This window comes from Rhinoraja longicauda, chromosome 6 (genome assembly GCF_053455715.1).
Source record: "Rhinoraja longicauda isolate Sanriku21f chromosome 6, sRhiLon1.1, whole genome shotgun sequence".
Classification (NCBI taxonomy): domain Eukaryota; kingdom Metazoa; phylum Chordata; class Chondrichthyes; order Rajiformes; family Arhynchobatidae; genus Rhinoraja; species Rhinoraja longicauda.
This window is the reverse complement of record NC_135958.1, coordinates 68,961,531-68,978,982: the sequence shown is the minus strand read 5'-3', so window position 1 is coordinate 68,978,982 and position 17,452 is coordinate 68,961,531. Positions and strand designations below refer to the sequence as shown.

Genomic DNA, 17,452 nt, shown 5'->3' with positions numbered 1-17,452 from the left:
CTCTTCTCCCTCCCCCCTCTTCTCCCTCCCCCCTCTTCTCCCTCCCCCTCTTCTCCCTTCCCCCTCTTCTCCCTCCCCCCTCTTCTCCCTTCCCCCTCTTCTCCCTCTTCCCCCTCCCGCCTCTTCCCTCTTCCCCCTTCCTCTTCCCCCTCCCCCCTTCCTCTTCCCCCCGCCCCCCCTCTTTCCCCTACCCCCCTCTTCCCCTCCCCCTCCTCTTCATGGGATGACGTCACCTGAAACCCCAGCCGGTGGCGTCATCCGCCTGACGTCACCCGCCGCTGCAATTCCAGCTCAAGCTGATATCCCACTGAAAGCTTCAACGCGGCTGTGGGGTGAAGCTTTTCTTTCCAGAAACTAGTTGCACGCCCCCCCCCCCCCCCCCCCTTTTGAAGTCACGTTTTCTTCACCCGAGTGCATTACTTCCAAAGAGACCACGTCGTTATTGATTATCGGTTTATTGGGTTTTGTTTTGCTATCGACTGGCGATGGTTTACAGTCCCCAATCGCCTTCAACTGGCTGCTGAGTCCTCCCAGGAGGTTGCTTTGCACGGCAGCCCTGCTCTGACCCGGTGTCTGCATGCACACGAGCGGTATTTTTTTATCCGTTTACACCTACCAGTTTGAAGTTTGGGTTTATTATTGTCGTGCGTGCCAAGGTAAATGAAAATCTTTGTTTTGCTTGCTATCTAAGCAGGCCGTTAAACATTTCTTTTTCGTGCACGCCTAGGTATTGTGAAAATCACAAACTTGGGGAAAATTAGGCTCAGATGGACTGTTTGATGTCCACAATTGTCAGTCGGTGTGGAAGCTAAACATGGATGGATGTTCAATATGCCGTGCATTCAAACACGCAGCCTTTCTTGACATGGAACGAGTGAACGAGTGACTTACACGGAAATGTCACCAGTGGTATTTATAAACAGGTTTGCTTTTCCAGAAATACACCGGGATAAGGCTTTTATTAGCTTCTTCTTGAAGTTATCCTTTAAATGCATCATATAATTTTCATAGTCAACCATAAACATGGTTTATTTTTATGTGCAAACATATTGATTCCACACATGACTATTTCAATAGGAAACAAATGAATTCAATATTCATCCTTTCATGTCGAATCTGCCCACCCATTCTGGAATAATATTTTCCTTTTGCTCATCCTTTATATTCGATTGTATAATATTCCAATTCATTACTAACTCACAAAAAGAGACGTACAGTACCATCTCCAACTTTAGTTAAGTATCACACACAAATTAAAATCACATTAAAAAAACTCTGATTATTTAATACTTCCTGAGTCATTAAACTATCATTTTGTCATAGCAAGGAAAACAAATGACCCCGGAACTTTTAAAACTCTGATTATGTATGTGCAGTCTTAAGCTGTCAATTTAATGTCCTACATATTACAGTTTCTTCATTAACCATTTGATTGAATAGGAATAGTAACTGGAGAAAAAAAATTCATGGTACTACTTTACATTGCTGGATTTACTATGCGACAACTCTTGGATTTAGAATAATAGGCTTCTTGCACTTTGACCTCAATCAGTTGAAGAATTGAGAATAGCAGCTGAAGAAACATCGCCCATTCTTTCTCTCCAGAGATGCTGCCTAGCCCGCTGAGTTACTCCAGCATTTTGTGTCTATCTGCGGTGTAAACCAGAATCTGCAGTTTCTTCCTACACATTGCAGTTGGAGGGTCTTGATGCAGTTATATAAGATGTTGGAAGGCCACATTTAGAGTACTGTGTTCAGTTTTTGGCTCCATGTTATAGGAAAGATATCAAGTAGGGAAGGGTGCAGAGAGATTTATGACACCCCCTTTGATGTCTCGTTTTCACACCTTCCCCTTCCATATCTCTGTGCCTCCCCCTCAGTCTGAAGAAGGGTCTCAACCCGAAACATCACCCATTCCTTCGACCCTGCGATGCTGCCAGTCCCGCTGATTTACTCCAGCATTTTACTCTACCATGTTATATCATTGGAACAAAATAGACAGCAAAAGCAGCTTTTTTGGTTAGCTTCTACTTGACACAGTGCTAATTTTACAGTTAATCATAGCCAAAGATCACTATATCTGCATGAAATGAAAACTATTAGAATCGGCAAGTTATCATTGAGTTTCTCCCTTGTCGCACCAAGCCAGCCTTCACAACAGCACGTCCCTTGCCTTCTGCTTCATGGTGATATATTGTCATATGTACTCCTTTACAGTCACAGCCTTCATCTGTTCAATAGATGTTGAAGTTCTCATTCATGTCTTTGTTACTTCTAGACTGAACTAGTCCAATGCCCCCCTGGCCAGCCACCACAGTTTCATGGTCCGTAAACTAGAGGACAAACAAAAATCTGCCACCAGACTCCTAAGTCGTACTAATTTTGATTCACCCACATTAGTTGCTTATCTAAATTTGACTTCTGATTAAACATTACCTCGCTTTCTAAATTCTCACCCTTGCTTTTAAATCCCTCAATGGTCTTTCTTCTTCCAAACTCTGTAACTGCCTCAAGAACTCTTCCTCATGCAATCCTCCAATTCTAGTATGTTGATCTTCTCTGAATTTAGGTGCTGAATGCCCGATCTTAATCTTCCAAGGCATTAAACTCTGGAATTCCTTTCCTAATTCTCTCTAGTTCTCTTATCTCTTTCCTCCTTTGAAGGGCTCAATAACACCGTCATTGACTAAGCTTTTGGTCACTTTCCTTAACATAGCAGGGGCAGCACAGTGGCGTAGCGGTAGAGTTGCTGCCTTACAGTGCCAGAGACCTGGGTTCAATCCTGACTACGGGTGCTGTCTTGAAGGAGTATGTACATTCTCCCCGTGACCTGTGTGGGTTTTCTCCAGAAGCCCTGACTTCCTCCCACATTCCAAAGACATACAGGTTTGTAGGGTAATTGGCTTGGTATAATTATAAATTGTTCCCTAGTGTGTGTAGGATGGTGTAAGTCTGCGGAGATTGCTGGTCGGCGTGAACTTGGTGGGGCAAAGGGCCTGTTTCCACGTTATATAACTAAACTGAACTGAACTATTATTTGACTTGGTGTCAAATTTTGTTTCATGTCGGGTCAAGTCGAGTTCACCATTATGTGACCAAGTATGGTGAGGTATAAGTACAATGAAAATCTTGCTTATAGCAACATCGCAGACTCCAACCACACCCAGAAACATAAATTCTACACACATTGTACTGAAATGACAAATTCTACAAGACGTAATAAGAAAAGGGCTATGCAAAGAAAAAAGTACATTCGTGCAAAAACACGAACCTAACAGTGCAAGAAGTGTTAGGATTATCACAGTCTGAAGAAGGGTCTCGACCTGAAATGTCACCCATTCCTTTTATCCAGAGATGCTGCCTGTCCTGCTGAGTTACTCCAGTATTTTGTGTCTTATCTTCAGTGTAAACCAGCATCTGCAGTTCCCTCCTACACATTAGGATTATGCAGGACGGATCAAGAGTCTGATGGTTGTAGGAAAGCTGCTGTTCCTGAACCTGGCAGTGTGGGACTTCAGGCACTTGTACCTCCTGCCTGGTGGTAGCAGAAATTTAATGTAATGATTCAATGATACTTTATTGCCACATGTACGTAGGTTCAGTGAAATGCTTTGTTTTGCATATGTCCTGGTTAAATCGTACAACAGTATCACCTAGGCAGTACAGACGTATCGCCACGTGTGTCTGGTGCAAACACAGTTACAAAAGTTCACCGTCCTATCTACTGTCTGCTGGCGCAGGTGGCAGGTGGCAGCAGGCCTCCTCCCCCACCCGCTGGGTTCCCCTTCGTTTACAGCCCCCCCCCCCCCCCCATACACACACTGGGTCCCTCTTCGCTCTCAGTGACCCTCCTCAACCTCAGCCTGGTCTCCCCCTCATTCTCCATTGCTTCCCCACCCCCAGCCCCCCGACAAGAGGGTATGGCCCAGATAGTGAGGATCATTGATGGCAGATCCCACCTTGAGGCATCGCCTCCTATAGATGTTTCCAGTGGTGGAGAAGGCTGTGCCTGTGGTGGACTGGACCGAGTCCACCTTGCCTTGCAGCCTCTTGCATTCCTGTGCATTGAAGTTGCCGAACCAGGCCATGATGCTGTTAGGATACTTCCTACAATGCATCTGTAGAGGTACGTGAGAGTATTTGGAGACATACCAAATCACTTTAAACTTATAAGAAAGTAGAGACACTGACATGATTTCTACGTGATCACCATTTCTGTGCTGGGTCTAGGACATGTCATACGAGATGTTAATGCCCCGGAGTGTGTCATTTGTATTTTTTAAATACTGCATAAAACAGTTGTATTTATTGAACACCATTGCTGGCTGTCATAGGCATCCGCATCAGTGCCTCAGTCCAAATAGCTGGCTATCAGCACAGTGAATGTCCTGCAGCAACATAGTTTGGATATGGTATGGTTCTTGCAGGGAGACTATTTGGGGACAGCAGCCATATGGACCCAAACAGTTATAAGCTGTACTGATGTTGGCAATGCACTTTGTTTACACAACGGGTCTTAATTTTGCATGGGGTATTTACACAGCGTTGCCAAGATGCATCTTACGCAGTATATATCAAACTGAGACCGCGTCAAAGCAATGAGAGGAATATATTGGCAGTTGTTATGTGAGATGGCAGTACAGACATTTTGGGTAAGATTTGAATAACACGGTACTGGAAAAGCGTTTCCAGAAGGCTTTCTACTCTAAGCACAAATTAAATGCAATAGGATTTTTTTTACAGATAGACACAAAATGCCTGAGTAACTCAGCGGGACAGGCAGCATCTCTGGATAGAAGGAATGGGTGACTTTTCGGGTCGAGACACTTCTTCAGACTGGAGTCTGGCCAGTCTGAAGAAGGGTCTCAACCCGAAAAGTCACCCATTCCTTCTATCCAGAGATCCCGCCTGTCCCGCCGAGTTACTCCAGCATTTTGTGTCTATGGTGTAAACCAGCATCTGCTGTTCCTTCCTACAGGATTTTTTTTTCAGTAACAGTTTGTATTGACAGTGGATTTCTGCGAGTGGTAGATGTGGTCTATGGTAGACAATGCATAGTTGTACAAAATGCTTATTTTGGTCACTCTGTTGGCCTTACACAAGAAGGACCATCTAAAATATTCTGCGACTGTTTTGCCGAGTAGTTAAATATGCTTGACGTGTTTGAAAATAAAGCAAGAGGCATTCTTTTTTCAATATTCTGTGGAGTAATTAAGAAGGAGGATCCTTTTGGGTGACTATATTTCAGCACATCCTACAGCACAGATGGTTAGTTTCAATTTCATAAGTGGGATCTCATAGGTTTTTCTGTGACAATCACCTAATGAGAAATATGACAAGGCAGAGCCCAACATTTCCCACACGAAGAAAAATAAAAAGGATATTAAATGCTCCAGTTATTCTGGACTACTTTTGATCACCTTCTATTGGTGACTATTAAATATATCACAAGGAGCTGCAGATGCTGGAGTCTGTGGAGGGAATGGATAGGCAGCGATTTGATATGAGACCCTTTTTAAGCCTAAAGAAGGGTCCCAAACCGAAACATTGCCCATCCTTTCCCTCCACGGATGCTGCCTGACCTGCTGAGTTACTCCAGCACTTTGCGTTTTGCTCATTGAATGACGTCATATCTTCAAGGCCCTGACTATACCCAAAAACACTTAGCAGCTCGTGATTTAATTTGAGATTTAGAGAAATACGGTGACAGGTTTCCGCACCGCAAACAGACCCTCGTCGTCCTGCTTAGTTGCACTGTTTGTATCCACTGGTAGTCACCTCCTCAGCCAACAATAGATCATTGTGGGCTCCACCTTTCCTTGATCATCTGGCTGGCTTTGTTATGTTCTTTTCACACCTCTCATTCATTTTTTCTTTGTACCTTTTCATAGCTCTAGTTTCCCTCTCCCCTGAGTCTGAAGAAGGGTCTTGACACGAAATGTCGCCTCTTCCTTTTCTCCAGAGATGCTGCCTGACCCGTTGAGGTACTCCAGCATTTTGTGTCGATGACCAGTTCATCCATTTTGGGTGATGCTGGCAAGAGAGATTGTTGAACAGAACAGGAGAACTACCTTGCTCTTTTTACACCTTTTTATATCTGAAGAACTAGATATATCAGTGTATTAGACAATAGACAATAGACAATAGGGGTGCAGGAGGAGGCCATTTGGCCCTTCGAGCCAGCACCGCCATTCAATGTGATCATGGCTCATCATTCTCAATCAGTACCCCGTTCCTGCCTTCTCCCCATACCCCCTGACTACGCTATCCTTAAGAGCTTTTATTTGAAAATAGCAATTATGGCACCCTCCATTTTGCAAAGGAAACAAGGCTTTCAACAACTTTGATTAGGGCTAGAAATAATTAATCTCTGACAGCGGAGGGCAATGCTTTTAAATCATTGAAGGCAGCCCATTAGCAGAAGCCTGGAACAAGAGGCTTATACAATCCCTGCTCAGTGGGGAATCAAATGGGGAAAAAAGGGATACTTTGCTTGCTTCTCGGATACATCCATGCTTTTTGTTTTGTACAGCATCAATTCTGTTTATGAAGCCAAATCTCTATTAATATATATTAATTGTAAAAGCAGTGTCAAACTCACTTTTTCTGCCACTGCTAACACTGTTAAGCAAAGGCAATGGTAACATTGCTAACTTAGGCAGTTCAATTGAAAACAAATTATCCATATTCTTTATCCATACTCTACACTAAGTAGTGAAGGCATATTAATGAACTTAATATATATATAACACACTTATATATATTAATATATATTATAATATATATATATTATGTATATATATAATTTAATTTATACAAAGTATTAGACTTTACTTTAGACTTTGGACTTTAGAGATACTGTGTGGTAACAGGCCTTTTGACCCACCGAGTCTGCACACACCAGCGATCATCCCATACACTAGCACTATCCTACACACGAGGGACAATTTACGTCACCTATTCCTTTTCTTCAGAGATGCTGTCTGACCCGTTGAGTTACTCCAGCTTTTTATGTCTATCTTCAGTTTAAACCAGCCTCTGCAGTTCCTTCCTACAAAGATCGGGACTATATACCTATCTTATGAGATATCCATTCAATCGTCTTAATAACAGCCAGAGAAAAAAAAGCTATTCTTGGATCTGGGGGGTACTGTGCAAACAAGCTTTTTATTGTCTGCCCGACGGGAGAAGGGAGGTTAAGGAATGACCAAAGTGTGAGTGGTCCTTGTTGATGCTGTCCACTTTCCCAAGACAGCGTGGTGCGGCAAGAACAGGAAAGCAGAGTATTACCTGAATGGTGAACGATTAGGAGAAGGGGAGATGCAACGTGACCTGGGTGTCATGGTGTACCAGTCATTGAAAGCAAGCGTGCAGGTGCAGCAGGCAGTGAAGAAAGCGAATGGTATGTTGGCATTCATAGCAAGAGGATTTGAGTTTAGGAGCAGGGAGGTTCTACTGCAGTTGTACAGGGCCTTGGTGAGACCGCACCTGGAGTATTGTGTGCAGTTTTGGTCTCCTAATCTGAGGAAAGACGTTCTTGCCTTAGAGGGAGTACAGAGAAGGTTCACTAGATTGATCCCTGGGATGGCAGGACTTTCATATGAAGAAAGACTGGATAGACTAGGCTTGTACTCGCTGGAATTTAGAAGACTGAGGGGGGATCTTATAGAAACATATAAAATTCTTAAGGGGTTGGAGAGGCTAGATGCGGGAAGATTGTTCCCGATGTTGGGGGAGTCCAGAACCAGGGGTCACAGCTTAAGGATAAGGGGGAAGTCTTTTAGGACCGAGATGAGAAAACATTTCTTCACACAGAGAGTGGTGAGTCTGTGGAATTCTCTGCCACAGAAGGTAGTTGAGGCCAGTTCATTGGCTATATTTAAGAGGGAGTTAGATTTGGCCCTTTTTGCTAAAGGGATCAGGGGGTATGGAGAGAAGGCAGGTACAGGTTACTGAGCTGGATGATCAGCCATGATCATATTGAATGGCGGTGCAGGCTCGAAGGGCCGAATGACCTACTCCTGCACATATTTTCTATGTTTCTATGTTTCTATGTAGACAGACAATGGGATGGGGAGGGAGGAGACTGGTTTGTATAATGTACTGGGCTGTTTCCACAGCTCTCAGCAATTTCCTACAATTTTGGGCAGAGCAGTTGCCAAAGCAAGCCACAATGCATCTGGATAGCATGCTTTCTACTTGTATTCAATGCTTCACATCTCTCCAGGGTGGATTCCAACAATTGACAAATACTAAAGAGGGGAATTTGCTCCTCATCTCTATCTTATTCCAAAACAATGCATCGTATTTCCAGTTTGCCTTACAAGAAGAATGAACCTCTCAAGATTGATAAGATTCTATATTATTAATTCCACTTAAAAAAACCTTGGCATTTCAATATGATTACCTCTCATTCTTTTAAACACCAATTAGTATAGGTTCAAGTTTAATAAACCAGCATCTGCAATTCCTTGCTTCTACATTTTGCTCGTACGAAACCCTTTCATAGATTAATGCAGTCATTCAACACAGAAACAGGCCCTTCAGTGTATCTTGTCCATGCTGACCAAGATGCACCATCAACCCGAGTCCCATTTTCCCGCGTTTGACCAGTATCCCTCCAAACCGTTCCGATCCATGTACCTTTCTTAAATGTTGTTATCGTACTTGCCTCAACCAGGTCATCTGGCAGCTCGTTCCATCCACCCACCACCCTCTGTGTGAAAAAAGTTGCCCCTTGGGCTTCAATTTAATCTTTGCCCTCTCACCCTAAACGTATGCCCTCTCGTTCTTGATTCCCGAACCATGTGAAAAAGACCAAGTGCGTTCATCCTATTTATTCCACTCATGATTTTATACATCTCTATAAGATCACTCCACACCCTACTGTGCTCCAAGGAATAAAGCTCTCTCCTGCCCAAGCTCTCCCTATAGCTCAGGGTCTTGAGTTCTAGCAACATCCTTGTAAACCTTCTCTGCACTCTTTCCAACTTAATGGCATCGTTCCTATTGCAGTGTGACCACAGCTGAACACTACACTCCATGTGCGGTCCCACCAATCTCTTGTACAACTATAACATAATGTTCCAACTTCAGTACTCAGTTCACCGACTGATGAAGGCCAGTGTGCCAGAAGACTTCTTTACCACCCTATCAACCTGCGATGCTACTTTCAGGGAATTATGTCCTGAGAGTCCTATTTCCTTCTGCTCCTGACCTCTCCCCAGGGCTTACTGTTCACTTTGGTGAATCGACTTAGTGGTGCAGGAATCAACTTTGTGAACCTATTTCCAGACTGTCCAACCAGAGAAAACAATTTTCCAGCAGCAACCTTCACGGAATGTTATCTGTTTCAATGAAATTATCCCATGTTATGCTCTATTGATTAATAGTGCTACTCAAATTCTCCCCGTATGAAACTTCCACATTCCAGCAATCTGTATACACCATTTCCAGGGCAAATACAGACTTCTCACGGTTCCAAGACCAATATTACAATAGTACACAAAGTATTGTTTTGTGCCGCCAATGGATTGCTTTCTCTGTAACACCGGAAGATGAGGGGAGACTTGATAGAAGTATATAAAATGGTGAGAGGCAGCAATGGGTAGACAGTCGGAACATTTTTCCCAGAGTGGAAATGTCCATGGCTAGGGGGCATTGCTCTAAGGCGAGAGGGGCAAAGTTTAAAGGTGGTGTACGGGGCAAGATTTTTTTACACAGAGAGGGAAGAGTGCCTGAAATGTGCTCCCAAGAGCGATGGTGCAAACAGATTAAACAGTGGCATTTAAGAGGCTTTTTAATAGGCACCTGGCTTTGCAGGGAATGGAAGGGTATGAAGCATGTGCAGGCAGATGAGATAAATTTATCTTGATATCACGTTCGGCACTGCCATTCTGGGGTGAAGTACCTGTTCCTGTGTTGTACCTTTCTATGTTCTATGTTCCATTGTAGTCCAGGTGCATTCTCATCAAATCCACACAGATTCGAAAGAGTACTTTCTGAATCTTTTAATCCAACTCTCATTTGAAGGCTTCCAATATACCAGGATTTCAGCAAAAATGGTCTGAAGAAGGGTCTCGACCCGAAAAGTCACCCAGTCCTTCTCTCCAGAGATGCTGCCAATCCCGCTGAGTTACTCCAGCATTTTGTGCCTATCTTTGTCCTAGATATATGGTGCCTTGTTGAACTGTGACGCCGATTGAAAGGACCAATCCTTAATATAGACTGCACTCTTTCAAGCATTCTCCAAAACAAAGCATCATATACAGTTTATTATCCAGAGGAGTGGGAAGAATTCTAGTTCGCAGTGACAGTTTATTTCTTAGATCATAGCAATAAACCGACTAGTTGGTTGATCATTAACAGGTTTGTGAGCTTCTGCAGACCCACTTAGCTCTGATTGCCAAGTCTGACACAGAGAAGCAATTCCGTTCCAATCTTCTGTTATCAAATAATCATCCCAGAAGCAATGTGACTCTAAAGGATCCTCTATTATGACTCATGCTAAGAAAATAATTACTAATTGGCCTTTGCACAACTCATGTATGCAGATTTGAGCTTTGCATAGTAAGCTGCAAATATATAAATTATCCATACGAACTTTCACTGATGTCCAAGCTCACAATTCTTGTGGGTTTTCTGAGCCAGATTGCCAATTTATGTGAAGTTATGAGTTTTGGGTCTTGTAGGATACGGCTTTAAAATTCATTTTACTTTAGGACCCTTAAGGCTGACAGAGGGTGAGACTCTTAATCAGTTTGCTGTGTATTCAAATGCAGCAAATGAACAATGGGTTTTATCAACTAACATTTAACAAAGTAGCAGGAATGTGCAGCTTTGAAACAAGTTTTTTACTCTGGAAAATAGCGCAATTTCACCAATGATAACACAACAGTGCCAGCTATTCACAGCACACCTGCAGCAAGGGTTCTTTAACACTTCTTGATCAGCTAATGAGGCAGAAACCACTTTAATCCTGAAGTGTGAAATTATTGGAGAAATTGCTCAGACGACAGAAGGAAACGTTTGATTTACCAACTAGGTTCCGAAAATGGGTTAGTAAAATAATGCGCTCACATCTGGTGAGGAGAAATGACCCCGGGCTCACAAAGGGAGCATAACAGGCAGGGCCAAGAATTGGCCAAGTGTTCATCTTCACCACAATCGGCAGCCTCCTGATGGCATGTCCCTGATGTTCAATTCAGATTGTCAACCAAAGATAGACACAAAGTGCTGGGGTAACTCAACGGGTCAGGCGGCATCTCTGGAGAAAAGGAATGGGTGACGTTTCAGGTCGCAAGTCTTCTACCCACTGAGATGGGGGAGAGGGGAACTCAAGGCTCAGAACAAATCTGAACTCTGAGTGAAGATGAAAACATTAGGCTGCAGAGGCAAGGGTTTATGTGACTTCGTAAAATGGCAACAAAGAAGGCACACGGATAAAGTAGAGACAGGGACATAAAGAAAACATTTTGTTCGTAGAAAAAATAAACTGCAGATGCTGGTTTACACAAAAGGACACAAAGTGCTGGAGTAACTCAGTGGGTCAGGCAGCTTCCCTGGAGAACATGGATAAGTGACGTTTCGAGTTGGGGCCCTCCTTCAGACTAAAGAAAAGTCTGAAGAATAGTCCTGACCCCCTGAAACGTCACCTATCCATGTTCTCCAGAGATGCTGCATGACCATAGAGTCATCGAGTCACAGAGTGATACAGTGTGGAAACAGGCCCTTTGGCCCAACTTGCCCACACTGGCCAACATGTCCCAGCTGCACTAGTCCCGCTTGCCTGCGTTTGGTCCATATTCCTCCAAAACTGTCCTATCCTGAGTTACTCCAGTCCTTTGTGTCCTTAACATTGTGTTTGTATCTGACATGTGCAATGTCATGTTGAGAAGGGTATACCAAGCTAGATATTGGACATGAAAATAGTAGGATTATCTAAATTAGGTGTGAAAATATATGGCAAAAAGCGATCTGTTAACCATTTCAGAATATTTTTAAATGCCACTACGTTATTTGTTTTATAGACAGATCCACTGCATAATGGGAGGTCACAATTTTTGAACCCCCATACCCAACAAAGTTAATTAATTCAGAAGAAATCATAACTTATTATTTCATGTTAGAGAGCTTCAGAATGTCTGCTACCAGAGGGACGAGAAAAGAGGGCAGAGTCATCATCATATTGATAATGTATACAATACACTAAACCTTTGTGGCCGTAAACGCTGCTTGCTGTAAACCACTTCATGTTGTTTTTAATGGCATTGCAAAGCTCAAATGGGCAGGTGGTTTATGTTGCAGGAAGGAACTGCAGATGGTGGTTCACACTGAAGATAGACAAAAAATGCTGGAGTAACTCGGTGAGTCAGGTAGCATCTCCAGAGAAAAGGGAATAGGTGATGTTTCAGGTCGTGACCCTTCTTTAGACTGAGAGTCAGGGGAGAGGGAATCTAGAGGTATGAAAAGGTACAGAACCAATCAGAGCAGGCACCGATGACTAAGGAAAGGTGTAGCCCACAATGGTCCATTGTTGGCTGTGGAAGAGGTGATAACGAAGGTATACGGACAATGAAACCAGATGGACTACGGTGGGGGAAGGCGGAGAGAGAGGGCATGCAAGGGTTACTTGAATTAGAGAAATCAATATTCATGCCGCTGGATTGTGAGCTGCCCAAGCAAAATATGAGGTGCTGTTCCTCCAGTTTGCGTGTGGCCTCACTCTGACACTGGAGGAGGCCAGGACGGAAAAGTTAGTATGGGAATGAGAAAGGGAGTTAAAACGTTTGGCAACCGGGAGAATTGTGTGTTCATAATGTGGCATCTCTCGTACAAATGATATGGTAGTCATCCTAGTTAAAGCAGGCACCGTGACAGGTAGCCAGTGCTGGAGGCTTCGATACTGGCAGGAACAAGAAAGCTGAGTAAAACAGTGAGTATCAGTGAAGAGGTGCCGTGAATAGCTGATGAAATGTCCATTGGCAAGAGCAGAGACTTAAGGATCACAGGCACCTCAACCAACTTCTCTCAGAAAACAAAGCTTACTGGGAAAGTTTTCAAATGAGTACTGGGACAGCATCCAGATTCTGACCAGAGATTACTTGGCTCCTTACACATAATACTGTTAAGTGCTCTAGTTATTCTCAGTGCAGATATACAACAACCAAATGCCTACTGCCATCTCTCGCATAAATGATGCATTAGAGCATTGGCTTTTTGCGTTGCAATCTGTAAATTATCTGCAAAGAAAGTATTAGTTATGCAAGCGACAGAAAGGCTTTTATTACTCACGAATGTTCCAGCTGTCGCCATGAATTCTGCAGAATCCAAACTTGAATATACAGTCATAACCAGCCTCAATGCCAAGAGAGCCATTGCCTGAGGCAACCATACCAATGCAGATTGTACCCTGTTCCGTGCTCGCATACACATGGCTTTCATGGATCAACACAAGAGAAAATCAGTTGGCACTTATAAATAAAGTCCATGACTACTGGGAACGAAGCAGCACCTTCATTTCATCAACGGAAGACCAGCGTTCTGTTTCAAACTATCACCAGTTGTGCGTCGCTAGTTATCGTTGGCAATATTTTTGGGAACACATGCCCTTAACGACGACGGCAACAATAGCCATTGCCACCACTCACGAGGGTCCATCAAGATGAGCAGTTCATACACGGAGAGCTTGCGGTGCCCTCTGTGGATCATCAGTTGTTAAGTGGCATCCATCATTCAACTATGTGGAACGTCATCGCGGAACACATACACAACCAACATCGAGGTTAATGATGCACTGGAGGAAAATTCAGTAGGAAAGCACATTAAATCTACATCAGTAGTGCAGCTCGGCTGAATAGAATGAATTTATTTTTAATAAATCTTGCAGAATGTCTATTGCGCAGACAAATATCCGTTGTCCAAAAGCCAAATATGCCAAATGTACAAAAGAGAGGAAAGGGTGGATAGATGGCAAACTATCTACCATAGATAGACACAAATTGCTGCAGTAACTCAGCAGGTCCTGACCCACTGAGATACTACAGTGCTTTATGTCTATCTTTGGCATAAACTGGCACCCGCAGTTCTTTGTTTCAAAATCTTCCACCATTCTGGTTATCTTCAAAATAATATGAAAGCTCAATGACAAAAGAAAAGGATACCTGGAAGAAAAGGATAATGAAACATTCTTACATTATGTTTTCCAAAAGAACAGTTGGCCATGAAAAGAACAGTTGGCCATTTTGCAGTCTGCGGAGAGTGTGCAGAGCCATATGCAAGAGGCCTTTCCAATAGAAGACCACACTATAAAGTGATGGAATCTGCCATCTGTGGCCTCGGCACTCCTGAACCATCTTCTTGTCCTTTTAAATTTGAAAGACTGGAGCGACTAGGCTTGTATACACTGGAATTAAGAAGGATGAGAGGGGATCTTATCGAAACATATAAGATTATTAAGCGATTGGACAAGCTAGAAGCACGAAACATGTTCCCAATGTTGGGGGATTCCAGAACCAGGGGCCACAGTTTAGGAATAAGGGGTAGGCCATTTAGAATGGAGATGAGGAAAAACTTTTTCACTCAGAGAGTTGTAAATCTGTGTGATTCTCTGCCTCAGAAGGCAGTGGAGGCCAATTCTCTGGATGCTTTCAAGAGAGAGCTAGATAGAGCTCTTAATTACAGTGGAGCCAGGGGGTGTGGGGAGAAGGCATGAACGGAGTACTGATTGTGAATGATCAGCCACAATCATATTGAATGGCAGTGCTGGCTCGAAGTGGCGAATGGCCTACTCCTGCACCTATTGCCTATTGTCTTCTGTCTATTGAATTTGCAAGTTCAATGCAACTTCAAGCACACAACCGGACCCACTACTGCCTCTTTGCATGCAATATAGGGGTTCTATCCTTTACAATATCATTGGACGACGACGGATGCGATGGGCGAGGAGCTAGGCCGGTGGGAGAGGGAACCGTGGTCTGGCTTACTGGGCCCTCACGGTCGGCTGCGGGAGGTCATCCCGGGGCAAGGAAAGGGATGTCACGTCCAAGGAAGCCAATGGCTGGAGGCCCTACAGCAGTCTGGGGCTCGCCTCGATCGAGCGCCGCTCATAAGAACTAGAGCGTGGACTGGACATTGAAAATGACGCCAAAAAATGGCGCCTCTTGAATGTGGACTCAGTAGACTATTTCTGTACTGTATACTTGGTAATGGAGGATGTAGTTAGGTATGGGAATAATGTACTGGACTGTATGTAAGTAAATAATTTTAGTGTGCGATAACTCATGTGACAATAAAAGCACAATTGAACCATTGAAGTCTTGATCTACTTTACAGATCTTCCATTGCCAGAATTTATTAATATTGAATTGCTGAGCTCATGCTCAAAACTATTTATCATCACCACGGATCTACAAACGAGCAACACATTTACCCAATTCATGACCAAGAGTTTGAAATCACTGAATGAAAGTGTCCAAAACTTTACTGCAAACTGTTGGAAAGGAGTCAATAGACAATAGACAATAGGTGCAGGAGTAGGCCATTCAGCCCTTCGAGCCAGCACCGCCATTCAATGCGATCATGGCTGATCACTCTCAATCAGTTCCTGCCTTCTCCCCATACCCCCTCACTCCGCTATCCTTAAGAGCTCTATCCAGCTCTCTCTTGAAAGCATCCAACGAACTGGCCTCCACTGCCTTCTGAGGCAGAGAATTCCACACCTTCACCACTCTCTGACTGTCTAATGATATAAATAAGGCAGTCTCCTGACTTATCTTGAAACGAACACTTGCTGTAAAACACCAAAACCCTTGGCACCTGTCAATGCCATTTCCTTAGGCTTCAGAGACATCCAGAAACATTCAACAATGACTAAAAAATAAACAATTTGGAAATTAAAAAGGATAATTTAAAAACTCTAACATTTCTAAAGCACACTCAAAACCCATCAATATCTATATACTAAAACTCTCGTTCGTTTGTTTGTTTGTTCCTGAACTACTACCAAAACGGTTCACGATAGCGCGACAATTTTAGGCCCACCTTACTCACCGTCATCCCTTTGGTGCTAATGGAAGAAGTTTCATTGAAATCGGTGTTATATTTTAAAAGTTATTCACATTTTAAAGTTTAAATCTATCTCCTAGGGAGGGAGGGGGGAGGGAGGATGAGGGGGATGGAGTGGGGGGGAAAGGGGGGCGAGGGTAAGAGGGAGGGAGGAGGGGGGAGGGGAGGGGGGGAGGACGGGATGCTGCACCAATGTAGGAGAGGTTTGGGCCCAACGGGTCCACTTGGTCTAGTATTTAATACAATTGCATTAATTCAAAGAATGCAAATTATCTTTAAATGCACAGTGGTAGAGTTGCTGCATTACAATGCCAGAGACCCGGGTTCGATCTTGACTACGGGTTTTGTTTGTACGGAGTTTGTACGTTCTACCCGTGACCGGATGGGCTTGCCCCGAGATCTCCGGTTTCAATAGACAATAAACAATAGACAATAGGTGCAGGAGTAGGCCATTCAGCCCTTCGAGCCAGCACTGCCATTCAATGCGATCATGGCTGATCATTCTCAATCAGTACCCCGTTCCTGCCTTCTCCCCATACCCCCTCACTCCGCTATCCTTAAGAGCTCTATCCAGCTCTCTCTTGAAAGCATCCAACGAACTGGCCTCCACTGCCTTCTGAGGCAGAGAATTCCACACCTTCACCACTCTCTGACTGTAAAAGTTCTTCCTCATCTCCGTTCTAAATGGCCTACCCCTTATTCTTAAACTGTGGCCCCTTGTTCTGAACTCCCCCAACATTCGGAACATGTTTCCTGCCTCTAATGTGTCCAATCCCTTAATTATCTTATATGTTTCAATAAGATCCCCCCTCATCCTTCTAAATTCCAGTGTATACAAGCCTAATTGCTCCAGCCTTTCAACATACGACAGTCCCGCCATTCCAGGAATTAACCTAGTGAACCTACGCTGCATGCCCTCAATAGCAAGAATATCCTTCCACGAATTTGGAGACCAAAACTGCACACAGTACTCCAGGTGCGGTCTCACTAGGGCCCGGTACAACTGTAGAAGGACCTCTTTGCTCCTATACTCAACTCCTCTTGTTATGAAGGCCAACATTCCATTGGCTTTCTTCACTGCCTGCTGTACCTGCATGCTTCCTTTCAGTGACTGATGCACTAGGACACCCAGATCTCGTTGAACATCCCCTCTTCCTAACTTGACCCCATTCAGATAATAATCTGCCTTTCTATTCTTACTTCCAAAGTGAATAACCTCACACTTATCTACATTAAACTGCATCTGCCATGTATCCGCCCACTCACACAACCTGTCCAAGTCACCCTGCAGCTTTATTGCATCTTCCTCACAATTCACACTACCCCCCAGCTTAGTATCATCTGCAAATTTGCTAATGGTACTTTTAATCCCTTCATCTAAGTCATT

General features: G+C 43.7%; 1 long non-coding RNA gene across 2 annotated transcripts in view; it reads left to right on the top strand.

The window, feature by feature from the left end:
* Nucleotides 1-17,452, top strand: part of LOC144594566 (uncharacterized) — a 68,353-nt gene that overhangs the window by 1,119 nt on the left and 49,782 nt on the right. Inside the window, exon 1 of one of the 2 annotated variants that reach the window (XR_013547404.1) lies at nucleotides 482-656. The exons of the other annotated variant lie outside the window; for it this stretch is intronic. This is a non-coding gene — a long non-coding RNA (uncharacterized LOC144594566). Of the gene's footprint in view, nucleotides 1-481; nucleotides 657-17,452 lie in introns of those variants that run through there. 2 annotated transcript variants of the gene reach the window in all.